Genomic DNA, 23798 nt, shown 5'->3' on the forward strand with positions numbered 1-23798 from the left:
AAAACCAACGAGTTTCAAGGATTTTTCTAAAATGTTGTTTATATGATTACTGAACTGTAATTTTTTGTCAATAACTACGCCCAAATCTCGGACCTCTTCAACTTCCGCTAATTCTTTATTGTTAATAGTATAGTTACATGAAATGATGTTTCTATTTTTAGTGAATCTGATATACTGACATTTATTTGCATTAAGTATCATTTTATTGTTATAGCACCACTGTTGTACGGAATTTAAATTTAATTTTTTTAATTATATTTACATTGGCTCATTACCAGTGGCGTAGATAGGTGGCACCTTTCCACCCTCCACCCCTCTTTAACTTGTATTGCCCTTCAAAATTATAGATAGTTAAAAAATTCTATCTTCTTCTTCTTCTTCTTTAATCAGGAGCTGGCGAGCTGGCTCTCCCGCTCTTTCCAAAGCTTAGGTTAGAGGGCCCACTGAGCTCAGCCCTGGTGGACTGCACCACATGGCCCTACGATAGCTTCGCCACTGTTAATTTCCCCTCAAATCAATACACAACAATGCTAAGTATTACTACTACTAGAGACAAACACAGCAATAAAATATATAAAAGTATCTTTAAATCACTAACAGCTGTGACAGATTTTTTAGCATACTCGAATTAATCCATGAATATCCAATAAAATTGTAAACACAAAATTGTATTGCTGTGATGATCAATAACGTATAGAAAGTGCGATGTCCCGGGTTTATTCCCGCTCGAGTCGATGTAGAAAAAGTTCATTAGTTTTCTATGTTATCTTGGCTCTTGGTGTAGGTGGTACTTTAGCTACTTACATTTGCATCAGAGTAATGTATGTGATGTTGTCCAATATTTATTTATTCTTTATATCGCCAATGCGCCACCAATATTGGAAACTAACATAACATATGTCCCTTGAGTTTCTAGTAACAATAAATCACTCACCCTTCAAACCGGAATTCGATAATACGAAGTAATGCTCCTTGGCGACCAACCTAACCAGATGAGCTCACACGAAGCCTTGCCACCAACATGATAATCTTGTATTAACAAGATACACATTTGAAAAAAAAAACTTTTTACATTATCACTTTTGTGGCAGTTTCAAATACTTAACCAAAGATAGACGGTCTCATAGTTAAAAAGCGATCACTTTCAAACAACCTTTAGGCATAGAACTCGACTTTATATGTAACTACCACATAGATATAATAGAGAACCCGTTAATGTTAGGACCGTGATGGATGCTCGAACTTTTAAAGGCAAAACAAAAAGGGTATTCTTAAACCAACAAGAGTATCGGAAGGGAATAATCTATCGGCACAAGTTTAGTCGTTAACAGTTCGCAACTCAAACAAGGGGTGTATAAACTTGCGTAGTAAGCGTTTTTTATTGTATATCTCGATGGCAAGAATGGCCATTGTAGTAAATTTAAGCTGATACAACACTTAAATTATAAAGACGATGGAAGTTATTATGGATTTCGTTTTGTTTATTGGAAAAAAATATATTCCTCAAGCATTGTCTGGCTACGCCTCTGCTCCCTGTTGCAGATGTTCATGGGCGTTGGTCACTTTAGGTGCCACCTGCTCATTTGCCACAATAAAATAAAATAAATTAGTAAACAAATCCGACTAATGTACTATTGATTCCTATTAGTAGTATCTATTGTTGTAATAGATTGAAATTATGTATTAGATAGAGCTTAGCGATAATACTAGTAACGAATATATTTCTCGAACACTTATCAAAGTCTGTTTTAATCCGATCAAAAAGTGTTTAAGTTTATTGTACAGTTATTGCCTCATCATTTGCAATCGACCACTATATATTCAGATTAAAATAAAATTGGTTGACCAAACTTTAACTTTCAGACGTGTGTGTGTGCGTGCGTGTCAATCAAATCAAATTTCTGATCAGGTAAATCGTCCATAAATGACATGGCCTGGCATGACATACATTGCTGGGCTTCTTTTCTTAATAAGTAAAAATCTTATTGGTATACAATTGTGTCAATATCTGAAAATGTGTGTGTGTGTGTGTGTTAATGTTTCATGTTGAAATGATGATGATTACGATGTTCTCCAAATCGATTTAACAACTATTTTTTAACAGTACCGGAGTGTACTGTGTGTACTGTACTCCTTACTCATAATTCAGGGCTTTACGTCCTTCATTGAGGCACGGATGCTTTATACTAGACTGCCTAACGAGGAAGTTATATAATGAATTATATTTAACGAAAACCCTCTTAAAAATTAAACATCGTTCTTATTTTAAAATAAAACTGTAATTTCCACAAAGACGTATAGATACACTTCGAATGACGTATATTTATTTTGAAGTTAACGCTCACCACTCGCTATTGAAGTATTTTAACAAGGTATATCTCCACGTAATTTATATAATCGGTTGTATATAAATCATAATAAATAATACTGATAACTTCAAACCAAAAACGAAGCGCATTGGGAACCATTGGACTAACACTAAAATATATTGCATTGGTTAGCCGAACTCTGAACATTAATTTAATAGACAATGTGTCTATTGGGATACATGAAATATATGTACATATAGCTTACTAACGATGATAATATAAATACATTTATATTCATAATTATTTTAGCGTATTCATAAATTTGTAGTAATGACACGCACACGCATACATTTGTAACATTTACACTTACATAGACAAATTTCGTTTATGTTATTGTTATTAAAAGTCGACCCATTTATTAAATATCGAATTAAGAGGATATTCAAATAACTCACACGCGAATAAACATAGGCGCGCAACATACACAAACACTTACACAGACAAAGTAAATTTATAATATTATTATGAAAACTCGAACCATTAATTAAACAGTCAAACGGGTGGGGATATCCGAAATATAGAACTAGTTCGAATTAGTGGCAAACTATATACGTAAATTAATTTAAGCTCCGTCGAAAACTACGGCGTATCCGTTTTGTAGTATAAACATTTGTTTAACTAATTTAATTGTTAAATATTACGTGACATGTTTCGTTGATCGTTGATTTATTTGATCGTTAATTAAGTAATTACATTTATCTATAATCATTTAATAAAACACTTAAAGGTATGGAGAGTTAAGTATTTGAAAAAAATATTTAAATATAAAAATAAAAATGGCTATTTATGTTCAGAATTTCTCAGCGAGATCGAATGCAAAATGACGAAATTCGCAGGCGAACCAAAGTACCCGAAGATGTGGCATTGGGTGGGGTACATGACTGATGGCCGTTTTGGTAGAAAAGTTCTCGATAACGACCACAAGGTGGACCGATGTCTGCTCGGGTCGGAGGAAGCTGTTAGTTGCGGGTAGCACAAGGCAATTGTGGAGATATTTGTGTAGCAGAGTACTGTCTTTCAGCTGATATGACTGATAGCCGATAATTAAATAAAAATCGTCGAAAGAAACCTTCACAAACACTAAGGAGCACTTTAAGAACATTCTCAATTCTGGAGACATTATAATTAAGAAATGATCACAATACGGAAATCTTAAAATGTAACCAATTACAAGTTATTACGTTTGGGTTCAAATGATGTTTATTCATTCAATGCTGATAGATGCCCTCATGTAATCGGTCGTAATCAATATTTTCCATAGACTGAGGCATTAATATTCTTCCAAGTCTTCATACAACCAGTCTAATCTCGACTCAATCGAAAGTTGTGGCGCATTAAACAGTTTATCGAGAGTGTCTTCGACGTGCATATAATACAGAACTTGTAACTATTTTCAGTTAGACCGAGGAGCGGTGGTAAAGTCTTTTGTGTTTAGTTTTAAATAGATAACATGGAAGACTGTAAATGGTATTATGTTTTCATTTTCGGTTAGTATTATTAAATATGTTTGTGAATTACTCTCCGTTAATATTCTAGTAATTGGCAAAGATCTTGTCTCCTGATAAGGAGAAGGTTTAGTGATTACTCCACCACGTTGCTTCCGTGTTGGTTCCTTACTAATACTATGTAATATATAATAAAACTACTAACGTACTAGGAAGTTTTCAAAGAAGAATTCAACCAACTGGTTTATATGGCAAATACTTATAGGTTGCCTCATGAAATTTCCTTTAGTAAAATAAGGGATAATGTAATTATTATTTAATCTAAATAATTAAATACTAGATAAATTGATGTTTCAATGTCAAATCAGTATGATGGTCTAAGCCACTAGAGAAAAACTAGCTGAATAGACCTTATTAAATAAGGAAGTTTACTAAAATAGAAATCTGTACAATACATTTTATAGTTTAAACGAAATTCGAAATATACAGACGAAGTCGTTTCTTTTACATTCTACCGCCAAACAGGATTACTTGGTATTGTTGTGTTCTGGTTTGAAAGGTGAGTGAGCCAGTATAACTACAGGCACAAGGGATATAACATCATTTCTTACAGCACCATTGGCTATGAGCGGTGGCGACCGCTTACCATCAGGTGGCCCATTTGCTCGTCCGCCTACTAATATCATAAAAATACCGAAATAAAATATCGAAGTAATACTACCGCTTATCATTATCATTTACATAACCATAATTATTATTAGGGTCAGACAATTTAAGAATATTTAATCTCGAAACTTCCAGAATAATGTTCCTGTTCTATATTTAACTATTATTAACCCTTTGTAAGCCGAGCACAAAGTAAATTTGAATAAAATAAACATTTCATAATAATTTACGAGACATTTAAATTAGGTCATAAAATTTGAGATAAGCTCCTGGTCTATCTGGAAATATGGCTTCCATTTTAGGACAGCTACTCGACTTAGAACATCGGATGCGTTTCAACAAAGTTGCATATAAGATTATACATATCTGTTAATTTTTTTAATATATTTAGTGCTACTCTCAATAAGATATTTATCACGAAACTTATTTTTTCAATGGTTGTCTGTGAGCGATGGCTGTTTGTATATCATTTAATAATTACTTTGTTAAAGTATCTGACTGTAAATACCACACTGGTGATCATAATTACGACCATTCTTTTAAGGAGACATTGAGGAGTTTATTCCAAGATTCTGATCAATTACAGGCTGATAGATAATAACATATAGGTAGCATAATTACTCCCAATACAAAATGATTATATATCCATCATCGCGTATGAGAGAACTTATAAGCGTAAACTGCACTTGAAAATTCGGAAGTGCTTGGTCGGAGTTTAACTCTTTAATTTCAATACTCACGTCCACTGGGCCATCTCGATTTAATAATGTTACCTTTTTATTTTGTCCTATAATCTCTACAGAGGTCTTGTCCGTGCCTTTGGTTTAACATATCATATCTTCCTTTTGTTTGGTGGAGTTAGGTAGTGTGATTTTTCTGCTTGTTGTTATTTCCAGGCAGAGTCAGAATCACTATTTCAGGATTGCATTTTTGTTTTCGTCTTGTGATGCTTTTGTTCTTTAGGTTGTTGTCGGTTAATCTTAGGGTTATTCTGTATTTCTATGTTGACTTGGATATTATTCGGGAAGTCGGTCCATTAATTATTCATCCATACGTTTTACTTTAAGACTCCGTGATTATAAAAAGTGTTATATTTTAGTATAGGTATATTTCGACCATTTTCAGCCCACTACTCGTCTATGTACTAAGGTAGAGATTTGAGGTGTATTTTATTATTCCATGACTACGCAAATCATTTTGCTTTTATCATTGCAAATTTTGAACACTTTGTAATATTTTTGAAAACAAGCAGTTTTTTTGTATAGATAGGCGGGTAAATGGGTTGTCTGATAAGTCATCACCACCGTCCATAGACCATTTCTCGCCAATGCGCCACCATCCTTGGTATTAAGATGTTATGTACCTTGAGCTTGTAGTTACACTGGCTCACTCACCCCTTAAACTGGAACACAATAATACTAAGTATTCCTCTTTTTTGGTAGAGTGCTACTTACTCAGACGGGCTTATACAAAGCCCTACCATCAAGTGCGTTTGTGTGTTTATAAAAAATACAATCGTATATTATATATAGAAAAGTGCGAGAGCTAAATAATTTTTTTTTAACACGCAGTATAAAATAAATTCATAAGATAGTTTGTCAATACGCTACCACGGTTTAGTACTTTGACAATCGACACCGTCCGACTAGATCAGTTAAAGTTTCTACAATGCGATTGTCGTTGTGTCGGGACTGGCTTTAGTTCATTAGTATGTATTTCCAGTACAATACGACAGCTATTAATAATAACTATAAGTGTACTAGGTACTACTATGTATTACTTACTTAAGGCTCATTTCAAAATTAGAACTGAATACCCGACTATAAGGCAGGAATTAAAAAAATACCTTTGAATTCAACTAGTGATATCATAGCACCAATATAATTATGTATATTTTTTGTTTAGCTTCTCATCTCTGAATAAAAAGTTTTTTTTTATTATTGATAGACTGGCTGACGCACTTGACATAGCCAATGTACCACCAACTATGGGATTTAAGATGTTATGTCTGCTGTGTCTATAAATACGCTTGCTCACTACTTTTTCCAACGGGATTAGAACAAAACTAAGGATTGTAGGTGTTTTGCAGTAAAATACCAAGTAATTAAATATTAAATAAAAACTATAATAAAATAATGTTATGTAATATTTATTATGAGAGTATAATATTAATGTTTCACAGAATAATGTACATAGTTAAAATAAGTGCTGCAGTAATAATTACCAAACGAAGACTCATTCAGTAATTAGTCAAAGCAAAACACGAACTACTCAAAGCAGTGCTTCAACATCGAGCTTCAGCGGTCTCAAAATGGTTATGTACTGCTAACTACGTTACGGGGCAACAAAAAAAAACCTTATAACGCTTACATTAAGAAAAACCGAGTTTCTTACTTACTTACCGGTTTTTCTCGGCCGTATATGTATTCGAAACCGGTACCTTTAAAGTTAATTCTGTTATATGACGATTTTAATGTACTTCTTATTTGGTGGTAGGCCATTGTATAAGTCCATCTGGAAAGGTACACATTCATCAGATATTCTACCGCCAAACAGCTGTGCTCAGTATTGCTGTTCTAGTTTGAAGGGTGAGTGAACCAGTGTGTGGTGCCAACTATAGACACAAGGGACATTACATCTTAGTCCCCAAGGGTGGTGTATTGACGATGCAAGGGTTGGTTAATATTTCTGACAGCACCAGTCTATGGGACAATGGTGCTGTAATCCACAAATCTTGGGAGCAAAGATGTTATTCCATAGTATCTGTAGTTTCACTGTCATTAATTTTAATGGAACTAAATCATTATATATGAGAAATTATTTATAATTAATATAAGTTTTTAAGAAAAACAACAGTCAAATGGAGTATTTCTAAATTTAAAAAAAGTTATTGACGTATTCAAAGTATCTCATTAATTTATCACGCTCTTCCGTACAACAGTTGGTTAACTGTAATTTAAATTCATACGACGTCGTCTAATTCCCAAGGGTGTCTGACAAGTAGTTTTTACAAACAGACAGTAGATAGTAATACACACGCGTACCAGAAATGATATAGGAACGAAGTTCCTTTGCGCGGTTTACAGTAGAGTGAACTGGCAGAAATCGGCATGTAACGAAAATGCGTTTGTCCCTTCTAGGCGAATTTTCTTTCTCTCTCTTTCTCACTCTCTCTCTCTCTCTCGCTGTCTCTTTCCATTGTATATGTTTTTATACAATATTATTTGAACGAAGTTCTAATTCGCGACTTACAGTAGAATGAACTGGTAGCAATCGTCACGTTATGAAAAAGCGTTATATCCCCTCAAGGGGATTTTTTCTTCTCTTTCTTTTTCTCTGTAACCCTTTCTTCTTAATGAGGTTTTATAAAAAAATACATTTCAAATTATTGTTTGTTATTGTCTTAATTCATACAGCGTTTTAATAGCTACTTTATTTCTTTCCTTTTAATTATTTTCAAACGTAGTTTATTTATTTCATTGTGTTTTATTTGAAACATGATATAAATCGAAAGGGGATGGGATGGGATACCCAGTTGGAACGAAGTAGTCGTTCCAACTGGGTATCCCACGATATATGTATCGTTATTTATATATATGACAGTGACGTTTGAATTTGAACCCACGTTCTTAGTTTAAAAGTATTCTATCTACGTAACCATCGCAACTTAATGAATGTAATATTAGGAAGTCGAAATATGAATTCCGCATGTAAAATCATAAATGTCATTCAGTTCTCATTTACTCGACTAATTATGTGAGACAGACTCCAATGTCAAGGGAGTTTCATCTCTTTTAAACTACACACTGTCCTGAGGAAAAATACTATAAAATTATAATGAAAAAAAAAAAAAACGATATCAAATTATAACGAATTATATGAAATCATAGATTATAAATAAAATTAGATCTTAATAAAAAAACTCCTGAAGTATTTTTTCATCCTTAGGGGTGGTTTTGTTTTGCTCCCAAGAAAAACTGAATTTTCCTAAGCGGGTCATAAATTAAAAATTTAGAAGTAACGAGCTTTAAAAAATATAATCGAATTGATAACATCCTTAATTCTTTGACGTCGGCTAGAAATGTTTTTATTTCAATCATATCATTTTATTAAGGATTACTAGATTATTTAAAAGATTGAATTTCAAATTAACTAAATTAAATCTTAGAATAATCAACTTAATTCGAGGACGTGGCTAGAATGTTAAAATGACCAAAGCAATTCAGAGAGCAAAACAAAAAAAATGACTTATTTCGAAACGTAACCTAAATTATACTTTTTTTTTTTAACATCGTATATTTATAAAATCAGCGCTGCAGCTGTGTGTGACTTGTGCAGTTGTCCGGGTTATATTCCAAGGGATTCACATTACTCTGAATATTCTCTCCTGACGTTACGTCTAAAATATACGAAGAAAAGAGGCATTCTCCGGGAGGCGTTGCGATTGTAGAATGTTTCAGGACGATTCTTGCATAATTTGTTTGGATCTATAGTTTTATATTCTTAGAGGAATTCTTAATGATTTTTTTTTTCTGGATACGATTAACGCCGATTCCAACGACAGCAGCAAATAAACAACTTTGACTGAGAATTGATGTGACGTAATTGGTCGACATCTAAATCTAATTTATGCTACATTGTTGATTGGTGAAAAATATGCGTGTTGAATGTCGATACAGTTGTTATGAGAAATTTGGAAGTAAAAGTCAACTGGATATAAGTAGTTTAGTGGTATAATATTATTATTTAATGGAATTTATAAATTAGTTTTGTTTATCTTTACTCTGCCATTAAGGTAGCACCCACTCTTCAGATTTTCCGCCAAACAGAAATACGAAGTATTATATTGTTACGCTTTGAAGGGTTGAGCCAGTTTAATACAGTCGTAAGGGACATAACATTTAATTCACGGTTGGCGTATTGGCGATTTAAGGTATAGTTAATATTTTTCAAATGGTGATGGAGACAACTTGCCATCAGGTGCCCATTATCAAAAATGTTAACAAAAAGAGCTATTTTTTTAGCTTTAAGCAATTTCAAAATTTGGCATGTTAACTCCGCTGTGTTTCTTTAACATGATTCTCCACAAATTTTTGTTTTCTTTTTAAACTAACCAGTTCTTGCTTTGACCATCAATGATAAAGATAAATAATAAATATAGAATTTAAATAAAACGTGACTATTATACTCTTATTTTTATAAGTTTTATTAAAATTAAGACCTTATAGTTTTTTACGATGCAAAATTGTATTTGAGCTTCGAATTCGTTGTTACAGAATATGTCCGCTGAAATCAAAACTCCGTAAAATTATAAAGAGACAAGTACCTTCTAAATAAATGTATGCAGCGAATGTTTCAAGGAAGTCGGATTCGGACGTGCTCGTTCAAAAATTTAAATTCAAGTTTCACGTTACGCAAGGTTTCCTCCTTTGTTTCTAAATATATTTTACATTTGATTTAGGACAGAAATTATATGAAAAAGTTAAATGTAACATTTCTTACGTCATTTGAATATGAAATACACAAAAAATGAAAATGTATAGTAATAGATATCTATACTATAAATAATCATACACCTTAACATACTCCCTGTTTCTGTGATCACCTAAAATTTATTTTAATACTAAAATCCTCCTCCAATTTCGTCCAAGATAGCCAATCTCAAAAACTGGCTATCTCCACAGGCTATAATATAAAATCAAATAGCCTGCAACGGCATTGAGACAAGATCAGAGAAAAAAGAGCCGCAGGACTAAAGGCATTACGTTTTTACCAAGGTACGGAAATGTTGAGAATTTCTGAACAACTGAACTGATCTCCCCGCAGTCGTTCTCACCATATTATTTCCATTCCATTGAACTATGATCACCTGTGCAATGTAAATAAATTATCGTAACATTGTTTGTGTGTGTTGAGTTAATGTTCAAGTGTGCGTAGGCACATGAAACTCTGTAGAGTATGATCATATAAATTAATAATATAAATGAATATGAATGTGGTTAAATACATCGGTTTCGAACAAAGTAATGAAAAACAAGAGAATCGTTACGTACTATATGAATATTATTTAATCAGAACTTCCAACGATAAATGATAATTACAACTGGCGATACTGTTTGTCGAATAAAATAAAATTATACCATTACTGCAACATTAATTTACGAATGTACGGATGTTTCCACACGAAATGTAATTTTGTTATTGTCTCTTTAAGTTAAATAAATCAACTGTATTTTTTTAAGTTATTTAATTTTATCTTTATATGATATATATATGATTATATTTGAACACATATAAAGTTTTTATTAAGATTGGTGTTCTAAATTTGACGTATATTGTACACGAAAGATAATTTCCTGTGACTTTTTACGCACATCTTATATTATAAGACACTGGAACTCTTCGTGATGTAAACGTATCAACAAAGGATTCATAATGTGCTTGATAATATTTTAAATACTACTATCTATGCCTGACTATAGGACTTTCATACAAACTTCCAACCGCCATTTTACCCCCTTAAGGGTGGAGTTTTGTATAATTTCGTAGTGGATGTCTGCAACTCATAAAGAATCTACCTACCAAATTTTAAATTTGTAGGTCTTTGTAGGTTTCTGAGATTTCCTGATTAACCAGTGAGTGATATTTTTGTTTGATTTTTTTAAGTATTAAATTAACCCTAATTATGACGGAAATCTACTGATCCTATTATTACAGCTTACCATCGATTCGGGATATTTCTAACCCATTTACGAACATTCTACAGGGTATAAGTTTGGGTCAATTTTTATTTTTAATATATATTAATGGTCTTCTATACATTTTGAACAATTTGCGTAATATATGTATATGCAAATGAGACATCATCAATTTACCTAGCAGGTGCCGTCATTCTTCTTAGAGCCAAAAGATCAGTCCTTGAAATGATTAACAATCTTAAAAAAAAAAGGATTCATATACAAGACTTTTTAGAATGTCAAATAATTTACAGGACGAGATAGAGATTCAATTAATTAGGAAAGCCAAATTTAACAGAAATTTGACTTCAATAACAACCGACAATTGACTGTTTAATATTAAGAGGGTTGATATATCTAAGATTATCAAAGTCAAAATGTTTGTTCATTATTATATCAGAATTAAGCTTACTCATCATCAATTAATCTACCAATCTGAGTACTGAATACTAAATCTGTAGTACTACAGTCAGTATTTCCTACATAAATAAATCAATAATTATTATTCTCACGTAATGTAAATTTTTGTGTGGACATGCAATTTTATATTTGAAATAAATGACATTAGTAATAAAAATAGTTCTAGCATTTGCCATTACTTGACGTAAATACGGAAACATTATTCAAAATGGTGCTCCCTCCAGACGTCGCGAGTCAAGAAATAATTTTGACGTCATTTTCGTTAAAGAAATGGAAAAATATGTAACTGCAGTTTTTAAAAGAGAACTCTCCGAAATATTTAGAAGTAACGTAATTTTTATTAATTTATTTTTATCTGGCTGGCTGTAAGGCAACCTGATGGTAAGTGGTCACCACCTCACATAGACATAGACATTGAAATAAACTTACCCTTACAACCACTAATCTTGGAAAAGAAGATGTTATAACTTTTATACCAGTAGTTTCATTGGCTGAGTCACCCTTCAAACTAGAACACAACAATGCTGAGTATTGCTGTGTGGCTCAGCTAGACGAATAATTAAACTTCTGCTAACATAATAATATATTATTTATGGAAATATGTCAATTCGAGTAGGCTTATTAATATTAAAGGGCCTTTGTGCGGTGTTTTGACTGTGTTTAAATTATGCAATACCATATAAATTATGCGATCTCATCATTAACACCAAATCAATGGTAATTATCGCGTCATCGTTAGTAAATAATATGTTGAGCTTTTCATAATTCATTTATATTATGTTTTACGTTAAAATTCGCTTTAAAAATGCGAAATATAAGACACTTTAATTTAACACAATTATTATATACATTATTCTTATATAATTTCTACAGGGATGGTGATTTTTCTTAATAGGGATTGACCACGAAGGTTACGACCAAATTTTACTTCGTGCAAAGTTGCTTTGTGCAAGCCCGTTTGGGTAGGTATTACCTATTCGTCATGTTTTCTTACTTTAAACAGCAATACTTAACATTGTTGTGTTCAGGTTAGAAGGGTGAGTAAACCAGTGTACCAACAGTCACAAGGGACTTAACATCTTAGTTACCAAGGTTGGTGGCGCATTGATGCTATGAGATATCATAAATTTTTCTTACAGTACTTTTGATAATGATGTCCACTTGTCATCAGGATTCCATTTATCAGTCCGCCTAATTATATGATTTAAAAAAGGAGATATAAAAGTACACATACACAGATGCACAAGCTATCCCATACTCTTAAATTTCGTCTTTATCATATTTGAACATACATATGTTTATCAGTTAGTCGAATATGTTTCCTAGTGTCTGTAACTTATCGAATCATAAAATCGATTCGATTCGAAAATAATTTAACCAATAATTAATCAAAAACTATGCCTTATTCCATATTTAAACCAATTGCAATTATTATTTTATAAAAATTGTTCTTATAACTAAGTAAGTAAATACTCGTAGTCAGTATACAAGTGTACTTGAAGATAGAGCTTCGTTACGAGAACATGATTCAAAATGGCGTCCCCTCGAGATGTCGCGCCGCTAGAAATTATTTCAGGATGTCACTTCCTTTATTTTGCTGAAAAATGACGAAGCCGAACAAGGGCATAAAGTTGAAATTTAAATATGAATCTTCGGTATAAAATATTTCGGTATTTTTATAATTCATGGAGACATTTTTTTAATATTTGAAATTAAAAGACGAGACATGAAAAGCAGGAATAATTTTTATGTACAAGTATCTATTTATTTCTTTTTATTGGAACCAACATTATGACTTAAAATGATGTTATACTTTAAAAGCAGTCACAGTACCATAAAGCATGACTTTAATATTAAAAGATAAAAAAGAAAATTTCAGAACATAACAAGGAACACAAAGGAAGTAAGTACTATATACCAAAAATAAATAAATAAATCAAAACAAAAATCACCATGTACTTAATTTTTTCCGTATTCACCTAAACAGTCATGCGAGTTTAATAACATGTATAAATCCTAACTTATTTGCAAACACGAAAGATAGTTTAGTGTCGATACTACTTTATATACGTTTAATTAATAGTGACATATGATATTCCATGCGAAAGATCATGCATGGTAATTATGCAATATAATAACAGAGGTTCAATTCAAGCAAGTACTACTTACTACGTAGTTTTCGTTTGCGCTTATCATTCATTTATCCGTCAGATGAAACCAGTCCTATATATCAATCTATCCTCAAACACGCATCTATTTGATGGGATGAATTTCGAGCCTTCCCTGCAACAGTACAGAGCTTAGCAGTGTTTGTTGTGGTCCGATTTTAAGGGTGAATCAGCCAGTGTAACAGGCACAAGAGACAAAAAATCTTAGTTTCAGACATAAAAAGACGTGAGTCTTAACCGATGAGTGCAAAATCTAAGTACCTATATACCTAAATACCTTCATTTTGTGCGCGTCGATGAAGGAAAATATCGTGAGGAAACCTGCATGAGGTGGATGAGAATTTGCCATTTGTAATAAACCCCATTGAAGCATCATAGTAGAAGAAGCTGCAGACTTTTTGGTCAAATAGGAATAGAGTCCTCAGCCCAACTTTGACATTGTGGGTCATTTACAGTATGTTATTTTACTTTATATTAGTTATACTCGCGTAGACTCACAGATTCTCTGACCACAGAGAGTTTTGGAAAGCCAGCGAAGACAAATGTAGTTTTTTATGTCCCGGTTCCTTAGTGTATCTTTTTATTCTTCTGGACGATTCGTCACTTCAGTGCTGTGACACGCTTGATAATTGGTCTCCATTCTTCTCTGTTAGCCATCTTTCTTACGCACTCGTGTGAATGTGTAAATTTAGATATGAGAGTGCTGCACTTTAATCGTTATGGTCTCAGCCGAATGGTCACCATTGTAATTGACTATTTTGACCAAATAGTGATTTTCAAAAAGACGTCGAGCATACCTTGAAGTATAACGTTAGTGAAACCAAAACATTCAATAATAATATTATAAATTGTGTCATTTTGTGAGAAGATGATAAATATTGTTTTGGTTTACTAAAATTATTTAAGAAAAAGTGTGAAATTAAACAAGATACCCATCATTTCAGTACAAACATTTGCTATAGCTATAACTTGTAATTTGAAAATACTTAGTTTTAAAATTAGCTGTCGTCAGCCAATGACCATTAATCCAGGATTTTGATCATAGTTTCAGAAATTGGAGGTTAGTAAAGTTATGACTTCATGAAAAACACTTCGCCTAATACTAAAGTATTGTACTGGCGATAGAATTGATGTTTTTTTGTTCATAGAATTGAAATTTATGACCGAGAAAATTACTAATAACTAATAAATGCCATAAGCGACTTTGTTTAAATTGTCAATCAACTCAAATTAAATTTGGAATAGAAGTCGATTATTAGATGAAAAAGGACATAGAGAATTAAAAAAAAAAGCGCTGTTAAAATTTAATTTACGTGGAGCGAAATGGATGTGCTAGTTCAATTAATTTTAATGCACTCTCGTGTATTACAAAATATTTAGGTTTAAAAACAAAATGTGACCAATTTATATAATCCTAGCAAAACTCTACATACGTCATGTTTGTGTATATAAACAATTTTCCTGGCGATCAGTTAACGGTATGGAAGTTGATGTCTGAATTAAACTAATATGGATGAGATAAAATCCTTCTATGTCTGATGATCTGACTGTTTTGGTAGTCGGTCAAAAAGTATCGAGGTCTATAAATAATCTCAAACAGATGTAACAACATCCATATTTATATACATAGATGCATCTTACACGTATGTGAGGGTCTTACCTATCTTTGTATGTTGTGGGTCGGTATATAAAACCACATTACATTGGTATTTAAGAAAAGCTACTTCAGAATTCTTGTTAGCAAATTTTCTGTCAATAGCTGTAGTGTGAGTTAGGTTATGCAAGTAAAAAAATATTAAAAACAACTATAAGGGTGCGAAGCCCGCAATATACCTCACAATTTGCATGGTTAGGCTTCAATGTACACCAGCTCAAAAGACGACGCAAGTTACATGGCATCTTAACTTTTGGTCCAAGTTAAAATTGTGTTGACTGTCTTGTCAACTTTTTTCCCTCAGGATGATGTTGAAAATATCAAAGGATTTTAGAAAGTAACAATAAATCTTCTATATAGCAAAACGTAGTATGGTGTGTTCCGGTTTGAGTGAGCCAGTGTATATGCTGGCATAAGGGACATTACAACTTAGATCCCAAGGTTGTTGTTGCATTAGTTACTTGAGGAATGATCAGTATTTCTTATGGTACCTATGTCTATGGGCAGTGAATGCATGCCTATATATATTATATAAACATCTATATTCCGAGTTCCATATTCTAAGATAAATACATATATTGGAAAGTGTAACCGTTTTTTTTTTATATCATTACATATTTATTTACTTAAGAAACATTAACATTAAGTTCTTAACTATACACAAATAAGAATTAAAAAAAGTAAATGTATAAATCATGATCGCGTGGAATGGTTGCAAGAATGCTAGCAGCATTTTTACGTTGAATCGTAATTCCGAGCCTCTGGGGACAAAATAAACCAGCTCTCCTGTCACCAGTGGAGGCAATAAGGAGAAGTGTTATTTTGAAGATATTTGTTTTTTTTTTTATTGAAGGTTAAAAAAAATTATTTATCGTTTCGATCGGGTTTTTCCACCTTATTGCTGCTTCCTTCTTCCCTTAGAAGTTCATAGCTTTTTTACGGCCAAATTTCAGCGTTCAACAACCCATTTGGTAAGGTTCTTAAAATCCGACATAATTTGCTGATGAAACTTCATAATGGTGTCAAGTATGACGTTTATATTTAGCTTATTTATTTTCATGAGTTTTATGTTAGGTTTAAGCAAAGTTTTCTAAAATGTACCAATTAATAGCCCAAAGTTGTAAAAAGGCTCCTTACATTTTAAGGTTAAGAACCTTATTCGATAACGGCGTTTTACTATTGGTTTATGGTTATATACTCGTACATTTGGCAGAATTAAGTCCGGCTAGTGCCGATGTCTCCTGCCTTCACCTGGTATCAGATAACTTAATACTAATTAAACGATTTAAAAAAAAAAACTGACTTATAATCTTTGGTTAAGATCATCGTGTTCTTAAGACTAGGCCATATTGACTTATTTGGACCTTTATTTAAAAAATAATACTAGTCATCAAAACGCTGCATCCTATGATATGTACACCACGAACGTCCCACAGTAATACTCGAAACACAATGGCGTGGTTCCTTTGTAGCTCTGAAGGATCGCGGTCGCCATCCGTCAGCGCAGCGCGCACTTTTTATACGTTTCCTTCCCATTAGCACATAAAAAATGTGAGTGGACTTTAATGCTATGGTAATAAGAATTCATTTTCAGTACGAAAAATATTACATCTAGGCTAGACGGTGTTTTAAAATGTACTAGCTTTACTTACAACTGTAAACGGAAACTTATGTTTTCCATTGTGAATCTGTCGCAAAAATATATTACTGCATTTTACTATGAGATAAGAAGTCTTTTTACTAAGATTTTTACATCATTTTAGTAGCATTTGTCTGCATTGATATTATTGGTTAAGTAGTATTTATTATATATACACACTTACATTCAAAACTACTTGTAAAAAATAATTTGGACAAATTATGTTTTGTATTTAATATAATTCATCTAAGCCATGTCATCATTCATTAATATTAGTCGTAAATGTTTTATATATCCAAACCCAATGACTTATCTGGTGTTGTAGCTGTTAGTGTTTTAGTATGTTTCGTCAAAGATATATTTAATTTGTTTGGTGAAAGTTTTTTTTGCATTTCATAGAAGTGCTGCCTATTTAGCTGATTCGAATCCTGGTCTCTAGAAATTACAGTTGCAAGTGAACTTTCCGAATTTGCTGAAACATTCAGATTGTGTAAGAAAGGGAGTAGACATTCAAAAATAATCTTTTAAATTCATTCATCATAATATATTTATCCCAAAAAATAAGTTATCAGTGAATGCATATAAAAAGAAGCCTCGAAAATCTCTAAGCGACAACGATTCTGGTTCGTATGTTGCAACTTATATTAAGTTAAATAAAAGTTTTTAACTATACATAAAAATATGATACTTAGTTTCATCATTTATTTAAACTTTAAAGACGCAATGTATGTGGTATACCTAGTTTTACAACAAAGCAAATATACTTTATCATAAAGGTCCTCCGAGAATAAATAAAATGTAACTGATATTACTCTGGCTCATTTTTTCTTGAAATTACCTCCGCTAGAAGTTTGCGGTGAATTTCGTCTCAGAGGAGTTAAGTTCATTCTTATCGTTTAACTGTTTGGAATAATGCGAATACTTCTTTTATACCTTCCAAGTGGTTACTAACTTTAAAATTAATGTCTATAAATATTAGTAAATAATAAAAACCCTACGGTGAAGTAGTAATAACTATGTGCAGTTTTTTAAATCGTTTGCAATTAGAATCTGCAAATTTCACGGAATATTGTTATCTTACTGATATATCTGAATAATCTATCGGATATTCTGTGATAAATTGAGCATTTTTGTATTTATTTGAGGTGAAGGCAGAACTGAATATGTGCAGTATGATTTCACAAAGTTATTAAAATGCCACCAGTCAAAACTTCAAGCATTTCATTTTATTAGAAGAAGAAGTGGTTTTTGCTCGGCAGAAAGAGCAATTAGTGGGTTAAAATCATATCTTCTCGTATGGAGAATTTTGAAACTTATTCCACCAGGCTGCTTCAATGCAGACTACCGCCCAGAATGAATTGTACAAGTATGCTATAGGTTATATTCAGCATCTTAAAAAACTCAACACGATGCTTACTCAGATTTAAATTCACCCTCTACGGCTTAAACAAATACGTCCCCCTATCTTTGCATCGTGTAATCTGTATTATACTTAAGAGCCTATATTTTTACTTTATCTAAAGTATTATCTGCAGGACGATTCTTTAAGAATTCACATCGCATCTCACTTGTGAAATGTTGACAAGCAACTTACTGTGATAAGCTATTTTGACACGTGTAACCTTTAAATTTTATAATTATAATAGTCAAAGTCGCATATTACATTTCACGACCGCATTTTGCTTACTGAGTTGAAATTTTTTATTACCGAGTACCTCTATCTGTCTTCCATATTTAAAATTTTAGTGACTGTATTGTTATGTTAATAACCTTTTTTAGGCACATGTTACCAAATACTATATTTTTTATTCCTCGTTTTTGTGGTCAGAAAATCTCATTTACCGAATTAAAATAATATACCAAAATGTTATTACTAGCGGTCTAATTAGTAAGAGTGTTACAATAAACAGTATTTATTAGTACATTACTCAAATATATTATTTTCGGCCATCAAGTTGTATCGGTTGCCTGAGATTTGTGGATCTATCAATTAAGAAAGTGCTCGGCCCGAGACAGAGTCGGCTCAAACAAACAATAGGGATATAGCGGCCTCTTCGCCTTATCGTCTAATTGGGAATAATTAGGCTCTTAACGCATCTAGCGTGAAAATAACGGTCTAAAATATGTTAAAACTGCTATAACCTAAATTTCCAAATGCATTTTTTTGCAACACTAATCTTCGAAAACTACAGGTTCGAAATTCAGATTTATAACAGGACATGTTATATATATAAACTTGTCGAATTTAAATTCGACGTTTGCGCTGTTTAATTTTTTTTTGATTTTGATAATTATTTGGTTGTACTTCTTGGAAGTTCTTGTGATGAAGGTTATATTTAAATCTTACACTACATTAAAATTTAAACAATTTTACCAGTTGTAGTAGTTTTACCAAAGGATTATGTTGGAAATGTCATTTAAGCGCCACCAGTTGGTAAGTCGTCACCAATGTCCATAGATATGGTGATGTATGAAATATTGACCATTCCTTAATTCGCCTTTCACTTACCATCCGGGGCTCGTTCGCCAACCTATGACAAAAGAAGAAACAAAAATCTTTGTAACTTGTTTGCTTTAATAACAAAAAATAATGATTTACTTACCTTTAATTTATTTTATTTTATCTTATAATTTATAGCCTGTTCGCAAAACTCTAGTTTAATTCAAAGATCCCTCCACACGAAGACGTAAAAAACGACCAGTAGAATTACCTAATTTAATTTTGTCCAAAGACAAAGTCGAAGTTAAATCTTTTTCTCCAAATGGAAAAGATATTTAGCACCCATTTAAGTTTCTCTTCGTACTATTAGAAGATTAATTCAGGAAGATAGTTAAATTTTTATATTTTTTTTATTATGAGCGTTTAATTTGTGTAGGCTATGTGTGCTAACATATATTCTTTTGATCGAATTTAGACAACTACGTTCACTATCAGTCATTGCAGGATAAATTGTAATGAGTGTTTTATCAATACATTTATTTTCAATTCTCATTTTCATAATCCAGTGAGATCGAAATACGACACGATCTTAGAGAAATAAGTCGCAGCACCAACGACGACAATACATGCTTTCCGATGCACAGAAGTGTCACACTGGCAACTCCCTAGCTACAAGACCCAACACTTTTCCACCTCGGTCTCTGAGATCTGTAGGATAAGATAATTACTAGAACAAAACTGCAATTTTGAAAACGCAATTTGAGCACGGCTATATTAAAATACATTTTATATGTTAACTTTTTGCAATGAAAAACAAATTTTGAGATCACCCATTTTGTTATCTAATCGTTGCCATTAGGCTTCCAGGCTATCTGCTTCATTTGTATTAAATCAGCTTGAGATCAATTGTAAACGGTCATTATTATTAAGATAAATACTCTCAATCAGTTAATGAAGAAAAGATTACCCAATACAAAAAAAAAAAAAACAAAACTTTTCTTAGCCTTAACATATTTTATTCCTAACGAGCACAATCTGTGGCAGCTCCGACAGTGAAAACAGAAAAAAAACTGCGTTGTTAGCGCGACACTTTTGTCTTTTCTGGAAAATGTACATGATCATATTTGTTAAATTTGCGTATTTAAAATAATTTCACTATGAATGGGGCGATAAATTTAATTGAAAATGAGTAGATAATCCCATACAATCAAAGGAGTCAAATGCAGAACCCACGGTTCCTACGTACTTTCCAAGGCAAGGCAGATACAATTTTAAAACAGTAAAGTATTAAATAATTGTCTTTACTATACAATTGTTTTTCCATTTAATTGATTAAAGAAACAAAAATAGATTACTTATAAAACGCCACACGTAACTACCGCTTTTTTATACGCCATCCGTTTAAGCGCAATCTTAAAGCCTACGCACTTGATTGAAAAAGTTCCCTTTACATTTTTCCCCCTGTAAGCGGCTTAAGACGGCCTGGAACAATCAATTAGGAAGTTTCATTCCGAATTGTAAATGCGATGTGAAAGTATGCTTCGGATTTTTGCGGATAAAATGAATTCTACAAATTTATAAGTGTTAATTGAAATTAAATTACAATTATGGGCATGACTGTATTGGATCAAGGGTATAATTTTCGTGCAAAATATCACGTCTAACTATGACCTGATGTTTTGCACTTGGCGATTTTGATAAATTTTACGGATTTTCAAGAAATACGTTCCGATTGGTTAGGATACTGTTTTAAACTTCAAACAAATTGAAATATAAAATTGGTTATTATTTAAGCTAAGGAATCTCTCCTGAAATAAATAAGTCAATGCATGTAGGTATATCGTGTAGTTTTTCTTGACAGTTTAACATTTTTCACAAACTTTTGGTAAGCCCAAGAGGTTTTCTGTAGGAAGACTCAAAACTAACTGCAGAAAACGAGTGGAAAATGTCAGAATGTGATAAATTGATGAAATGATTAACTATGATAATTATAAAATTCATAGAATACGCGCATCGATTTCGCGATTCATCATAAGTTGGCTGTTAACATTTCACGAATGAGAAGATTTTTGGAGTTTATTCTATTCGAATATTCTGACAGTGATGGATATTCTTGCTTATTTTGATCGCAGTCAAAAATGCAGTAACCATAATAAGTCTGATTGATTGTGTCAAATCGCAAAGTAAATTTAAACCCAATATGTTTTGGTAATTTTGATCCTAGAACTTTGCTTCTTGCAGAGATCCTATAGTATAGGTTTTTATAATACACATACGGTAATCATCAAAGAGTAATGAACAACATAATTGTGATAGATTCTAAAGATAAGGTAAGTAATGAATCTGGTGACCGGAGGTCGTCCATCCCCAGCGCCCCGGCCGATATAAGTACGGTACAAAAGTTTTTTTAGAAAATTGATGTGTTGATTTTATTGTGTTTGATTTTGATTCTGTTCGAAACAAATAGACAAACAAGTTTAATTCGTAACGTTTGACGTAGGTATTTAAAAAGACCAAACTAGTAGAGACAAAGTATGTCTGGATCCGCATAATACCATAACAGGTTGGAAATATGATTTAGTATAAAAAAATAAATTAAACTTAGTATAAAAATATTTCAACATTTCTAAGAAATTATTTCGTGTCGCTTTTGCTGTATTTCAAAACTACTCCGTCGTATCTAAAAGAAGATCCAACAAACTTACTCATTACACAAAGACTTTGAGACAAGGGTTTTCTTTACGAATAAAAAATAACGTCGAGTGTACAGGGTGCAGACGAACGTTCTTTTATTTTCGATACGTCTCTAGAAGTCAGATGTTAGCCCCTACCATCAGTTTTACAATAAAATCTGATAAACACAAAAATATTCATGTATATTTCTAGCACTATTTCAGATACTGCTTAAATCAATGTCTGGGGATTACCAATTTAAGAAAAACATAATCGTATTACGTAGTTATATTTAAATTAAAAAAAAAACCTTTAATCATTTCGGCTAAAAAATTAAATATATCTAGTTTATTTACAATGAAACGATTTCAGTCAAAGTGGCGTGGTCATGGTCAAACCATGGCTGTAGGCGATTTGAAGGTTAGTACTGCCATTTTCCAAACATCGGCGGCTACCGAGAATTTCTTGACAGAAAAAGGCAATAACTTTTTATTGGTGTCACTGAAGGCTTGAAAGCAGCTAAATCCCTTAAGCCTTGTGTGAGATTGTTCATTGTGGCCGAAATAGGATCGACTACTGTTGTATATGCGAATGTTTGGATGGATGGATGTTTTTTACTCAATCACGCTAGAACGGCTGAATGGATCTAAATGAAATTTGACACAGAGGTAGATTAGATGTGGGCAAAATCGCGGTCGGAAACTAAATATTTACTTAAATATCAGATTTAATACATAATTGAAGTCTAGCTTCTCGGTTTTATTTTATTTATTCAGAATATTTTATTCATTGTAATCTAAAAAATCATTAAAAATACATCGATTTTCTTGGTTTTGAATGTATTTTCCGAAATTTCAAATCTTTCATTGTGAGATAAATAATCGCATTGCAGTTTCCCTTTTGGTATTAGTATTGTCAACTGATATTAAATTGTTCCATTTGAATTTCCAACTAAAATGGATCCTTAAATAAATAGCACTTTTCAATCAAAGCGTTTGCGGACGAAGACTTTATTATAAATTGGGCTTGAGTTTCGAGATTAAATAGTAGGTACTCCAGCATCATGTTTGTTGTAAGTAAAAGAACTCAGATGTTTTCACATTTTTATGACAAAATGAATGTATGTATGCGTCTCGAGTTTTCTACAGACTTTAAATTAAGGAACATTCTTTTAGTTTATACAAAAATGATCTTAAAACAACAAAAGGTGCAGAATTTAAATGTGACATTTGTTTAAGAATACTTTTACTGCACATTTGAGTAAAATTAGAACCGCTTGCTTGCGTAATTTTAAGTGTATATTCTTTATATTTATTCCGTGTATTTGAATTTAGATGAGCTAAGAAGATCCAGTAAATAGGATAAGTGATAAGTAAAGAGCTATAGTTCAAACTATGACAGATTATTTATTTAACACCGATTAATAATTTTTTTTTAAACCTTTTTCAGAAAAGTCAACATAATTCAAACAAACATTTTGATGGTACATTTTTGACAATTGTGCGTTGAAATACTAACGACTACGTTTTGCAAAAAAGTAAGCATTTTTTATTTCAATCAGGCATCGAATAGCTGAAAATTGAAAAA

This window comes from Vanessa atalanta, chromosome 8 (genome assembly GCF_905147765.1).
Source record: "Vanessa atalanta chromosome 8, ilVanAtal1.2, whole genome shotgun sequence".
Taxonomy (NCBI): Eukaryota; Metazoa; Arthropoda; class Insecta; order Lepidoptera; family Nymphalidae; genus Vanessa; species Vanessa atalanta.